General features: G+C 59.7%; 1 long non-coding RNA gene across 1 annotated transcript; it reads right to left on the bottom strand.

Moving 5' to 3' along the window:
* Positions 1-10,169: 10,169 nt before the first annotated feature.
* Positions 10,170-12,150, bottom strand: LOC122486052. The gene is made up of 2 exons (XR_006297999.1): positions 11,788-12,150; positions 10,170-10,539 (listed from the first exon to the last, which is right to left on the bottom strand). It is a non-coding gene; the product is annotated as an uncharacterized LOC122486052 (long non-coding RNA).
* Positions 12,151-12,579: the final 429 nt, after the last annotated feature.

The raw sequence follows: 12,579 nt of genomic DNA, 5'->3' as shown, positions 1-12,579 counted from the left end.
ACTGACCGACCCCGCCCCCGCGGGACCGGGCCAACGCCGGCGGCGGCGTGGAGAGGCGGGGGAGGACACGCACACGTCCCCCCCTCCGACGCGCGCCGACCCCCAACAACCCGGTGGCGGCGCGCGAGCGAGGGACGGAGCCCCGGACAGGTCACGCCGAGGCTGGCACAGCAGGCCGGCGCACACGCTCACGCGGGGCGGGGGCCGGGCCGAGACCCGGGCACCCCTCCACCGGGGGGGCGGGCGCGCGGTCGCAGGGCAGCCAACGACAGACAAGCCGGGACCCGCCCCACGCCCAGGCGCGCGCGCCAGAGCGGGGGGTGGGGGGGGCACGGCGGAGGAAGGGGACGGACGATCCCCCCCCGTCTGCACACAACACCGCCGCCGGGCCGGACGGTGGCGGCGGACACGGAGAGGAGGCCGCAGCGGGCCCGGGAAGCGCCCACACACCAGAGCGCGCCACCGGGTTTGGTAGCCGAACGGAGGAGGCCACGACACGGACGCCTGGCGGCAAGGGCAACGAGGCGCCGGCAAAGAGCGACGGGGAACAGGACCGCGGGCCAACGGCAAGGGAGCCCCACGGGTCTCCAACCAGGCGCCTCGAGGGGGCAGAGCCAAGTCGCCACCGGGGCGCGCACGGGGTCCCACCGCCCGAGGCCTCCAGCACAAGGGCGGTCCCGTGGCACCCCCGGACGCCGACCCGGCCCGCCCCCTCGGCGAACCCTGGGGCAAACCCTCGCAGAGGGCCCTCCGGGGCCCTGCCACCCGCAGCAGCCGCGCGACCGGCCCCTGGAACGCTCTCCCGCACGCGCGGCGACCCACCACCCGCGCCCCACCCCAGCCGGACCCCCGACGCGCGCAGCCGGCGCCCCTTTCTCTCTTCTTCCCCCCTTCCTTCACTCACACGAGTGGGGCCGACAGCACTCCGCCCGGGACCCGGCCCCCCAAGAGCCATGGCGGCCCAAGGGGGGGGCGGGCACCCGACAAACGGCGAGGCCTGGTCTCGGGCCCGACACGGTGACGGGGGAGGGAGAGGAGAAGGGGCGGACGCGGCGCTCGGTCGTCCAAGCCGAGACGGGGAAACAAAAGCAGCACAGAACGGGAGGTGGGCCGGAGGCGGCAGGGAGGGGGGCACACGCACGAAGCGAGGACCAGAGAGCACGCGCGCGGAGGAGGGCACGGGCTCGGGGAAGGGCGCGCCAACGGAGACGCGAGCCAGGCCACCGGGTAAACGTGCGCGGGATCCCACCGCCACCAGCACGAGGGCGGTCCCATGACGCCCGCGGCGCCAGCCGGCCTCAGCACCCTTAGCGAGCCTCCCCACGAGCCAGGCCCCGCCCCACAACACACGGCCCTGGGGTCCGGACCCACGGGACCCCCGCCGCGGGAGCCCGTCTCCAACCTCCATCCGATCGGTCCATCCCGGAGCCACGCCCCAGGGAAGCGCCTCCCGAAGCCAGGCGGCCCCGACCCGCGCCCGCGCGCCACCCGCCAGCGGCGAGCCCGGAACGGGGGCGGGCGGGAGACAGCCGCCGCCCGCGCGGCGCAGGGGGGGGCGGGGCGCGCAGGGGCGCCCCAAGCCCCTCGGGACACACACCGCCACGGGAGAAGCGGGGGGACACCGCGCGCGTGCGCGCGCGCTCGCACACCACACGCCCGAGGCGCACGGGCCCCGGCGCCGGACACCGGCCAGGCCTGGCGTGACCCTCCCCCGACTCAGAGGGGGGAGGCGCAGGCCGCGGTAGGCGAAGAGCGGCGCTCGGCCCCACCGCGGGGCCGACAGACCTCCTCTCACGCGGGAGAGAAGGCTCCGCCTAACACGCACAAGGGCATGCAGTCACCCCACACACGGGTGGCCACTACGCGCACAGGAGGGGCAGCGACTGGGGGGTTCCGGTACCCCAAGGCACCCTCTCGGATCGCTAGAGAAGGCTTTCTCACCAAGGGCGCGTCGCCCCCCACCCAAATTCGTCCCCCCATCGGGACCCGCCAAACAAAAGGCGTTTCTTCCCGGGGCCGCCAGGACCCGGGGCGGGGGAGAAAGGTCCACGGCAACGGATTGACACAGGGCATTCCAGAGCACTCGCGATCAGGGCCCACACCAACGAGGGCCGCCTGCCTTCCCCACGCGCGAGGTTGCTTGTGTCACCGCCCGGAAGGAGCGCCGCGCCTCCAGGTGAGGCCCGAGAAAAACCGAGGCGAAACACCAGCAGCAACGCGCTGGGCAAGAAACCGACAAGTCCTCGCTCAGAGAGGGTTTTGGCCAAGCGCCACGGCGCCGGCTCGGCCCGCCACGATCACTCAACTCGCCCCACCAAGTCAGTCCCCCACACCCTCCGGGCAACAGCGGCCGTTGCGGGGCGGGGACGACAAGGCGCCCGCTCCCCACAGCAGGGGGAACGGGTGTGCCTCCCTTCACCGATTCTGCCACCCGCCCACCTCGGGCATCTCCGCCAACGGCGGCGACCCAAAGGGGGGTACGCTGGGAACAGGGAACGGCGCCACCACTCGGCTTCAGGCACCTGAGACGACCTGGAGCGCTCCAGGGGCACCACGGAGGGCCAGGCGCCACACGCTCAGCACGCCCAGGCGGTGAGCAGCGTGGCATCAGGTGCGGCCCCCCCCACCACGGGGAAGGAGGCCACCCACCACACACAGCCAGGAGAGGCCAGCGAGAGTGTCCGCTGCGTCAGCTGACCCCAGTCCCGCAGCGACGGGAGGCCGGGGTCGGGCCGGAGTCCGCACCCCTCTGCACCCCCCTGCACCGCCCACAGGCGGGAAGGAGGAGCATGGGGCCCGCAGGCAGAACGAGAAGAGCGGTCCCACCCGCCAGGAGTGTCCGTCCCTCGTCTGACACGGCTTAGGCCCGGCCCAGGAGAGCGCGAGATCACCACATCGATCGGTTACCGCCACACAGGGCAGTCCTGGGGTGAGGGGGGGGCTGGGGAAACGCCCAGCGAGGACAGCGACCAGAGGAGGGCCTGCTTCAGCCTCGCCAGCACCCCTCCCCCACCTCTCCCAGGGAACAGGCAGCCGGACAACCCACAAGGGGAAAGGGGAACGCCTGACACGCGGCACGGAGCCTTGCAAGGGTGGGTTTGTCACGACCGCGGCCGGGTGCCCACAGCGGGGAGCGCACAGGGTAGAAGACCCACGCCGCCTCCCCACGCTGCCCTCGGGTGCCAGAGACCGGAGGTGGCACCACAGCCTGGACCACACCTGGATGCACAAGAGCCGGCACGCAGGCCCAGGCAGACGGCTCGAGCAAGCAGGCAGGCAAGGGCGGAGTCGGGTCCGGCTCGGCGTCACCACCAAGCCCGGAGCCACGCCATCGACGACGAGGCCCAAGTCTCTCTTAAAGGATGACAACCGCCACATCAGAACGTGTCAGCACCTACCTGGCAGCAAAAAGCACTCCTTTGAGGAGACAAAAATAACCGCGTTGGCAGGCGGGGCCGAGCCACAGGTCACTGGGACCTTCTGGGACCCTGGCCCGGCCACGGGCCCCAAGCCTCTTCCCATCGCCGCCAAGCAACCACACACCCCCCCCCCACCCGGAAGTCCCCGGGGGCCATCTGGTCGACCCCAGGACCGACCGACCGACCGACCGACCGACCGACCGGGGAATCGCGGGATTCGGAGGGGAGGGGCTGGCCGGGTAGGCCCTGCCCCGTTACACGTTCGCCCGTGCACGGGTCGTCTCCTGGTCGGGACTTAGAAAAATAAAACACTCCGCGCTGTCGCCTGCGGAAGCCTCCCCGGCCCTCGCAAGACCGGCCCCGTGCCAGTCCCCGACCCCCGGCTGGGACTGTTTTGGGGGGGGGTTGAATTCCGCGGAGGCGCCCCCGACGGCGGGACCTCAACGGGGATCGCGGGCGCGCCGGCGTTGGCGCCCTATACGGGCCTCCCCTCGCGGCCCGGCCCGGTCCGGTCAGGCCCGGTCCCCAACTCCGCAGCGGGCCTCGGAAAATCTGGGGAGAAAATCGGGTCCAACGACCGGGAGCCCCACGCGTGCCCCCTCCCGGGCCCACGGCGCCCTCCGCGGGCTTCCCCTCAAGGCTCAGGACGGTCCTCACCGGCCCAGCCCGGCCCGGCCCGGCCCGGCCCAGCCCGGCCCAGCCCGGCCCGACCGCGACGCGGGAGGGAAGACAAAAGACGCCTGGCAGGGAAGGACCGACGAGCGACCGACGTGGCCACAGTCTCCGGGTGGCGGCCCCGGGAGGTCCCCGCGGTCCCCGCGGTCCAGGGGTTGGGGGAGGAAAGCACCGGCGGGTGCTGGTCGACCCGTCCGGGCAGCCCCCCACCTCAGCTCGCTCCCAGGGAGCGCCGCCACTACTCCCCCATATACCCGGAGGTTCAATCTCCGGCAAGTGCACCAGCCGCCGGCGCCCCGACGACAGCGGGACGATCACGCCAACGTCGCCGGCCTTCTGGAACTCCGCCCCGGACACCGCGACCAAATCGCATCCCTTGCCGACGTCGCCGACGCTCCGGAGGGGAAACGCTATATAAAAGCGGCCGCCAGGTGGCGCCCGACAACCGACCGAAACGTCAGCGGGGACAGCTCGCGATCTCGGGGACGTGAGGGCGCACAGCCGGCGGCCCGGCCGCCCGATCTCGTCCCGGCCCACTCCGGATGCCGCCTCTCGGTCCCAGGCCGGCGGAGGGCGTCCGCCTCGGGAGCTCCCGGCCGGCACGGCGCGACCCCGGCAGCCCAAGGGACACTCGAAAAATGCATCGGGGCGGCTGCCGCTGGAAAGGGCGGGGCAGACCGGCCACTCGACTCCCCGGCCGGCCGAGGCGGACGTGCGCGGAAAATTCCCCGCACACACCGGGCGGGCCGCGGGCGCCCGTGAGGCACGGGCGGCCCAGAGCGGCCCAGGCAGCGCCCGCGCTCCCGGGAGGGAGGACTTAGACACATTTCGGCGGGCAGGGAGGGAGGGAGGGAGACGGACGGTCAAACCGAAACCACGCGAGAGAGTACTCCCAGAACAACAACGGACGGACGAGCCTTTTTTTTTTTTTTTTTAATTTTTTAACATTTATGTATTTTTGAGACAGAGAGAGACAGAGCATGAACGGGGGAGGGTCAGAGAGAGAGGGAGACACAGAATCCGAAACAGGCTCCAGGCTCTGAGCTGTCAGCACAGAGCCCGACGCAGGGCTTGAACCCACGGACCGCGAGATCATGACCTGAGCCGAAGTCGGACGCTCAACCGACCGAGCCCCCCAGGCGCCCCCGGACGAGCCATTTTTATTCTGTCGGGTCAAGCGGGGGAACGTCTCTCTCGGAAACATTACAAAGCAAGCTGCGGGGGGGGGGGGGGGGGGGGCAGAAAGGGGGTGATGGATAAACGAACGACCACGGATAAAGCTTAAGCAAAGTCCTTTGTCGCACGGGGCCACGGCGAAGTCCAAAGACCACAAACAGCTACGGGGAACATGGGTGCAAGTGCACGGCATGGCAAGCGACAAGAATATGGCTTTCACCATTACTGTCCTCAATAAACACACTACTACTACGGCGGCGGCGGCGGCGGCGGCGGCGGCGGCGGCGGGGGGGGGGGGGGGGGAGATGGAGAACGGAAGGAGTTAATAGCCACTCACTAAAAATGTCCCGGTTCCCAGAGGACCCTACAGTCCAAAGGGGGGGGGGGGGGCCCGGCAGGGAGAAGGAAGGTGTCACCGAGACACACCCTATGCCTCCACCCTCTTAGGGTTTGCAGGTGACCCTGAGGGTGACACTGACACGAGACAGGCTAACCGTACAAGGAGCTGACACATTGATTTCCTACAAGTTTCACGTGACAGGTAGAGCCCCTCCTGAGGTAAACCAAGACCCTGAGAAGTGGCCAGACCTCAACGCTTGTATATTGGGTTGAACAAGGAGAAGCGACGGTGGACGACTAACTGAACTACATGGGGAGGCTAAAGGATGAGGAGGATTTTAAAACCAACGAAACCAACCAACCAAGATCTTTTCTCCTCTAGAATTCTCTCCACTTCTCCTCCTGTCCTTGAGGATAAGAATGTCACTCCCCTGGTGGCGTAGGAAAGACATCCTGGGGGGGGGGGGGGAGGGGACTTCCAGGGAGAAAAGGAGGAGAGTGCTCCGCGCACGCTTCTTGCACCTGCTGGGCAGGAGGGTAGGGGTGGGTGGTTTACTTTGCTTGCTTGCTTGCTTGCTTGCTTGCTTGCTTGCTGCTACTTTTTGAAAGCTTCTCTAACGTTTCCTTTACATCTAGGTCTTCCTTCCAGTTTGGCTTTGGACAGGAGGAAGGCAGGCCACATGTTTTTCTGACACGGTGGAGAACGAAGGGTAACATGAGTGCGGGCCCGTGCGTATTCTTTTCCGTCAGTCATGTGCCGTGGTGAGTGGAGCATCAGCTCTTGCCGGATGGGTGTCTCGTTCCTCCGTGAACCATCAGGCAAGATGTCGGGCAAACACACACAGGGAGGCTAAAGGTAGGAAGAACGTAGAGAAGGTGGGCGACACGTGCCCGAGTCTCCAGAGCGACGATTTCATCCAGGGCACGGCAACGTCCAAGGTTTCCGGACACCACGTTTACAGACGCTTCAGCGCGTAGGTCACTTTGAATCCACAGTGCCACCCTCCGGTCCCGTTAGCACGTTGCCTCCGGCTCACGTGAGCGAGCGGTGGTGTCGTCGTCGTCGTCGTCGTCGTCGTCGTCGTGCAAAGAGACTGTGGGACTCGTCCGGGGATGGAACCGGGCCAGAGACAGGGAGGGACACCGCAACCCATCGTTGAGCTTCAGGTGTCTCTAAGAGACCGAGTCTCTAAAGTACACTGAGGCACAAGGGCGACCCACTCGCTCGCTCGGGGCCGGACGTCTCTTTGTTCTCTCGCGGGGTGGGTATCTGCGAGTGTTGTTTGTTTACTTTCCGGACAAGGCGAAAGCACTCTGAAACAGGAGATATTGGCACAAGGGGTCTGGTGGCATGGGAGGGTGGCGGGTCAGTCCACGTACCGAGAACACGGGAGGATCGGGCGTCTGAATAACCAGGCGGAGAGAGGAGTTTAGCCTCCTCGGTCATCACGGCAACCGGCACCTGCACAGAAACCACAGAAGGTGCCCAGGACGAACTGCGTCACAGGAGCCAGCGTGGGCATTGCCCCACTACCCTCAGCCCTCAGCCCAGGAGCAGGCAGTAACTGTCGTCCAGGTCCAGGCCGCGCCCCACTGCCCTCTTCTCAGCCAGAGCGGTGCCCGGGAGGGCGGCCCCGGAACAGATACCTCCTCTCCTCCACACACATCTCGCCAACCCCTTGACCGCTGTGCCCGAGACACACAACTCCGCTGGACCCAGAGCATGGTTTTTCCCGTGGACCAGGGGCCTGCTTGGCCACTTTGGGTCCTCGCACCAAGATGAATCGGGCTAGAGACAGGGACACCGCAGCCCACCGTTGAGCTGAAGGGGCCTCTAGGAGAGGGACCCTCTAACGTATCTGACGTACAGGGAGACCCGCTCGCTCGTGCCCGGATGTTTCTTTGTTCCTTTATTTCTTTTCGTGGTCTTCATTATTATTTTTGGTACCGTTGTAAGTGGGATTGTTTTTGGGGGGTTGTTTTCTTTTTCTTTTCTTTTCTTTTCTTTTCTCTTCTTTTCTTTTCTAATTTGTCTTTCTGCGGTGTCATTATCGGCGTATACAGACGCAACAGATTTCGGTACATAGACTTTGTATTTTTCCTGTGGACCAGGGGCCTACTTTGCCGCTTAGGATGCACGCGCCCCCACCCCCTGCCCACCCGCAGCCTTCAGTTCCCCAAACCACTGGAGGACTCGTGGGGGGTGGGAGTGGGGGGTGGGGGTGCGGCAGGGGTGGGGGCGGGGATGGGAGTGGTAGTGGAAGGGAGGTTCAGGGCGATTCATTCTAATCGGCCTCATTCAACCCCTTCGTTCAAATGCAGAAAGCTTTCTGTTAAAGTCTGAGCCTGGGGCTTCTCTCCATTGAATGGCTTTCTTCAACTCCCCCAACCCTTAGGCTGAAATTTCTGAACTACTGGGAGGAAAGGGAGGAAGGGGGGGGGGGGGAGAAAGAAGGGGGGGGGAGAGAAGGGGGGAGGGGAGAAGATGATGTCTGAAGAACTTGCCTTCTCTGGAAGAAAGAGAGTCCCCTCCTTTTCCTAACCCAGGAAACCTCAATAAACCGTTTGAGAATCATGGATGTGGAGGATGATATCTTACTATAATGCCTTCCAGGGGTGGGGGTGCAGGTACGTGGAAGGGTAAGGAGTTGGCGGGCGAGCGGGCGAGCGAGCGAGCGAGCGAGCGAGCGGCATGGTGTGGCGTGGCGTGGCCTGCCGAGTCAGAGTTAGGGGGTGGCATGAAACACGTGATGGTGGGGTCTTAGGGTTCAGAGGCCAAACACAGGCATGGAGCAATAAGGGATAGAGGGTGAGGGAGGCCTGACAGGGGACAATTGTGACCCCGGGTGATGGTCCCAGCGGGCACACTCCTGTAAAGCAACACTAACACTCTATTGATTAGCCATTGACCTGTCCTCCCTCTCCCACCTGCTTCCAAAGGGAAATGGAGTACAGTTTCATTCCACAGTCACTGGCTGTTTCACACGCAACCTTTGACGTGCCACTAAAAGGAGGAAGGAAGATGGACACACATGAAACAGCCCCACAGATGGCCTAGAGGGCGTGGGTGGGGCTCTCATCCGTCAATTTGGGAGTCTGAGTCAGGATCCTGGGGTTGTTTCAAATCATGGAATGGAAGGGGCTCCTGGCTGGCTCACTCAGAAGAGCATGCGACTCTTGGACTCTTGACCTCTGTCAGGGTTGTGACTTCAAGTCCCACATCGAGTGAAGAGAATGTGAAAAATGAATGAAGGAATGAAGGAATGGATGGACAAACTTTTAAAAAAAAAAAAAAAGGTTGTGGGGCGCCTGGGGGGCTCGGTCGGATAAGTGTCCGACTTGGGCTCAGGTCATGATCTCACGGTCCGTGAGTTTCAAGCCCCACGTCGGGCTCTGTGCTGACAGCTCAGAGCCTGGAGCCTGCTTCAGAACCTGTGTCTCCCTCTCTCTGACCCTCCCCCATTCATGCTCTTTCTCTATCTCAAAAATAAATAAAAGTTGGGAAAAAAAAAAACACGTTTGCAACGTTTGTGTCTTTAAAACAAATGGAATGGGTGGGGTGCCTGGGTGGCTCAGTGGGTGAAGCATCCCACGCTTGATTCTGACTCACGTCATATCTCAGGGTTCGTGAGACCAAGCCCTGCGTTGGGTTCTCGCACGGACAGTGCGGAGCCTGCTTGGGGTTCCCTCCCTCCCACCCCCCCCCCTTTAAACCAATAAGTAAACATTAAAAACATAAATCTTAAACATGAAAAGACACTTCTGTAAAGAAGACATCCGGATGGCCAACAGGCACATGAAAAGATGTTCAACGTCGCTCCTCATCAGGGAAATACAAATCAAAACCACACTCAGATATCACCTCACGCCAGTCAGAGTGGCCCAAATGAAAAAATCAGGAGACTATAGATGCTGGAGAGGACGTGGAGAAACGGGAACCCTCTTGCACTGTTGGTGGGAATGCAAATTGGTGCAGCGGCTCTGGAAAGCAGTGTGGAGGTTCCTCACAAAATTAAAAATAGACCTACCCTATGACCCAGCAATAGCACTGCTAGGAATTTATCCAGGGGATACAGGAGTGCTGATGCATAGGGGCACTTGTACCCCAATGTTTATAGCAGCACTCTCAACAATAGCCAAATGATGGAAAGAGCCTAAATGTCCATCAACTGATGAATGGATAAAGAAATTGTGGTTTATAGACACAATGGAATACTACGTGGCAATGAGAAAGAATGAAATATGGCCTTTTGTAGCAACGTGGATGGAACTGGAGAGTGTGATGCTAAGTGAAATAAGCCATACAGAGAAAGACAGATACCACATGGTTTCACTCTTATGTGGATCCTAAGAAACTTAACAGAAACCCATGGGGGAAGGGAAGGAAAAAAAAAAAAAAAAAAGAGGTTAGAGTGGGAGAGAGCCAAAACATAAGAGAGGCTGTTAAAAACAGAACAAACTGAGGGTTGATGGGGGGTGGGAGGGAGGGGAGGGTGGGTGATGGGTATTGAGGAGGGCACCTTTTGGGATGAGCACTGGGTGTTGTATGGAAACCAATTGGACAATAAATTTCATATATTAAAAAAAAATTAAAAAATTAAAAAAATAAAAACATAAATCTTAAAACACTACAACAAATGGAATGGAAAGAGAGAACGCAACGAGGAGGACGTGAATGTTGCACCTAATACCACTGAGCTCTACGCTTCTATATGGTGAAAAATCTCAATTGTAGGTGATGTCTACTTCTACTTCTAACCACAACTGAAAGGAAAACGACAAAACACCGGTCCTTGGCTCACAGTAAGGGAGTTCCTGGATTTGGTCCGAGAGGGCCTTCTCATCCGCCGTGTGGAAAACTATGGAATGGTTTCTTCCTCTCTAGGCCGATGACCATTGCCAACGACAGTACGTGTAGGTGCTGTCCTACCTGTGAAGGAAAGGCAGGAAGAAGTGTAGCATTTAAAAGCATCTTTTAAACGCTGTCCACCTTTCCCAGTTTGTCCCCTCACTATGTCTTGTTTACCTTTTATAGCTTTTACCCTATGTCGATGCACAATGAATGAGCCTTTTTAAAAACAATTTTAAAGAGGAAGGAAAAGAGTTTCCTTGGAGCCCAAGTTAGGAAGGCTGACGGGGATATGCAATCTTCACAAACAAGTCAGTCATCTGGGGAAGACCTCACATTGGGCATACATACAGCTTACCAAAAAAAAAAAAAAAAAAAAAAAAAAAAAGGATAAACAGGGCACGGGGCCGGGGGGGGGGGGGGGGCGCAGATGTTAGGAATCACCATGAGGAGAAAGAACACATTCCAGAAAGTTACGGACTTTATCTTCTGTTTTTAGTATGTGCAAGGCTGTATGACTTCAATCTTATGGCGACCAGGAAGGTTTTTGTATTGTTTTCTTTTGTTTCCCTCATCTTTATAAGCCCCCTTTGGAAGCCCCCTTTTTTAGTTAGTTATGTTTAAAAAAAAAATTTTTTTTTTAAACAAACCAGACATACAATCTGTGCTCAGGACAGAAAAAGAGCTCATGCTTTGAGGTTTTCTGGAGTCCCTTTGACCTCGGTAAATATTACATATATAGCTTCCCTGGGAGACCACCAACATTAAAAGTTTAGGATTTCCTTTATCATTTCCCCGTCTTGGTCGATAATCTTTCCTCAGAAATCACGGATGATCAACTTGATGTTTTTATGTCCCTCAGTGCCAGGTGACTGTCTTGTATGCCCTGGGTGTGTCCCTCCTTGCTGGGTATGAGAGTGAGTGTGTGTGTGTGTGTGTGTGTGTGTGTGTGTGTGTGTGTAAGCACACATATGTGTCTTTGAACCACCTAGGGTTCCTCGTTGGGGCGAACGTATTGTAACATAAATGGTGGGAAACTCAAAAGTGACGTATGTTCTCTGTAAGTTCCATTGACCAGCAGACATAGTTCATGTGCTTGGCTCAGATGGTCTGCCTTTGTATTTGGCAAAGCATTTTTAACAGAGAGACAGGGACAGCAACACACTTTCAACAAGGACAATTTGAAGGAGCCAGTGCAACATTGGAATAGACTTGAATTGACAAAAGAATGACATCCCAAGAATCCTTTACATACCTGTTGATAAAAGGGAAGGCACATCTGTGATTATTGATGAGGAAAGATGGAGCACCCACATTGAGGAAACATACCTGTCATGCATATCCCCAGGTTTACTTAGGGGCGGAGATTTCACATGAGAACGAGGCAACATTTAGTCCCTGATGTCAGCAGGTTACCTTAGGACACGGAGAAGGGGCTGTGGGTATGCCCCGAGAGCTGGTATAACCTGGATGGCGACTTAGGCTCTTTCTCTCAGGGCTGTGCTGGCTTATAGGCTGCAAGCATATCGGTGGACCTTGAGTCCAGGCCTCTTCAGAGACAGCTAGAGTTTGTCTGTGGGACCTGAAAAGACACAATAGCTGATTAGGGGCAAATAGTTCTCTGAAGAACAAGATTTAGGTTGTCTGCGAGAGAGAGCGAGCGTCAGCCTCCTTAACCCTCCGTGGCACAGTTTCAATTGCCCACTCCCCACTCCCCGCCCCCCACACTCACCCCCAGCCTCTGGAGTTTGGATCATTTCCCAATGGTAAGGAATGGGGACGATGATGGGTGATGGCTCGGGCTCGGGCTATCCGTTTATCTCCCCCGGTGAGGACAGTTTCTGTAAATCTCACCTGTCACAGGCCGAGGTGCAGGGCTACACAGAAGTTGTGAAGGGAATCGAAGCAACATGGAGTCAGAGGTGTAAAGTTTTCTTCCCCTTTATAAGTTTCCATTGTCAATCCCTCGTTCCACTTTTATGGAACAGGGGTGGGGGGCCACCTTCTGAAACTATTTCAAGCCGAATTAGGGTGTGGCAGGGGCTTTGGAAGGGAAGGATTTGACAGGGTGCAGGTCACAACTTTTGCTCCCTTGCGCTAATTGGGGGTGGGGGTGGGGGT

Source organism: Prionailurus bengalensis, chromosome E1 (assembly GCF_016509475.1).
Source record: "Prionailurus bengalensis isolate Pbe53 chromosome E1, Fcat_Pben_1.1_paternal_pri, whole genome shotgun sequence".
Lineage (NCBI taxonomy): Eukaryota > Metazoa > Chordata > Mammalia > Carnivora > Felidae > Prionailurus > Prionailurus bengalensis.
The sequence above is the reverse complement of the archived record's forward strand: the minus strand, read 5'-3'. Positions and strand labels throughout refer to the sequence as shown.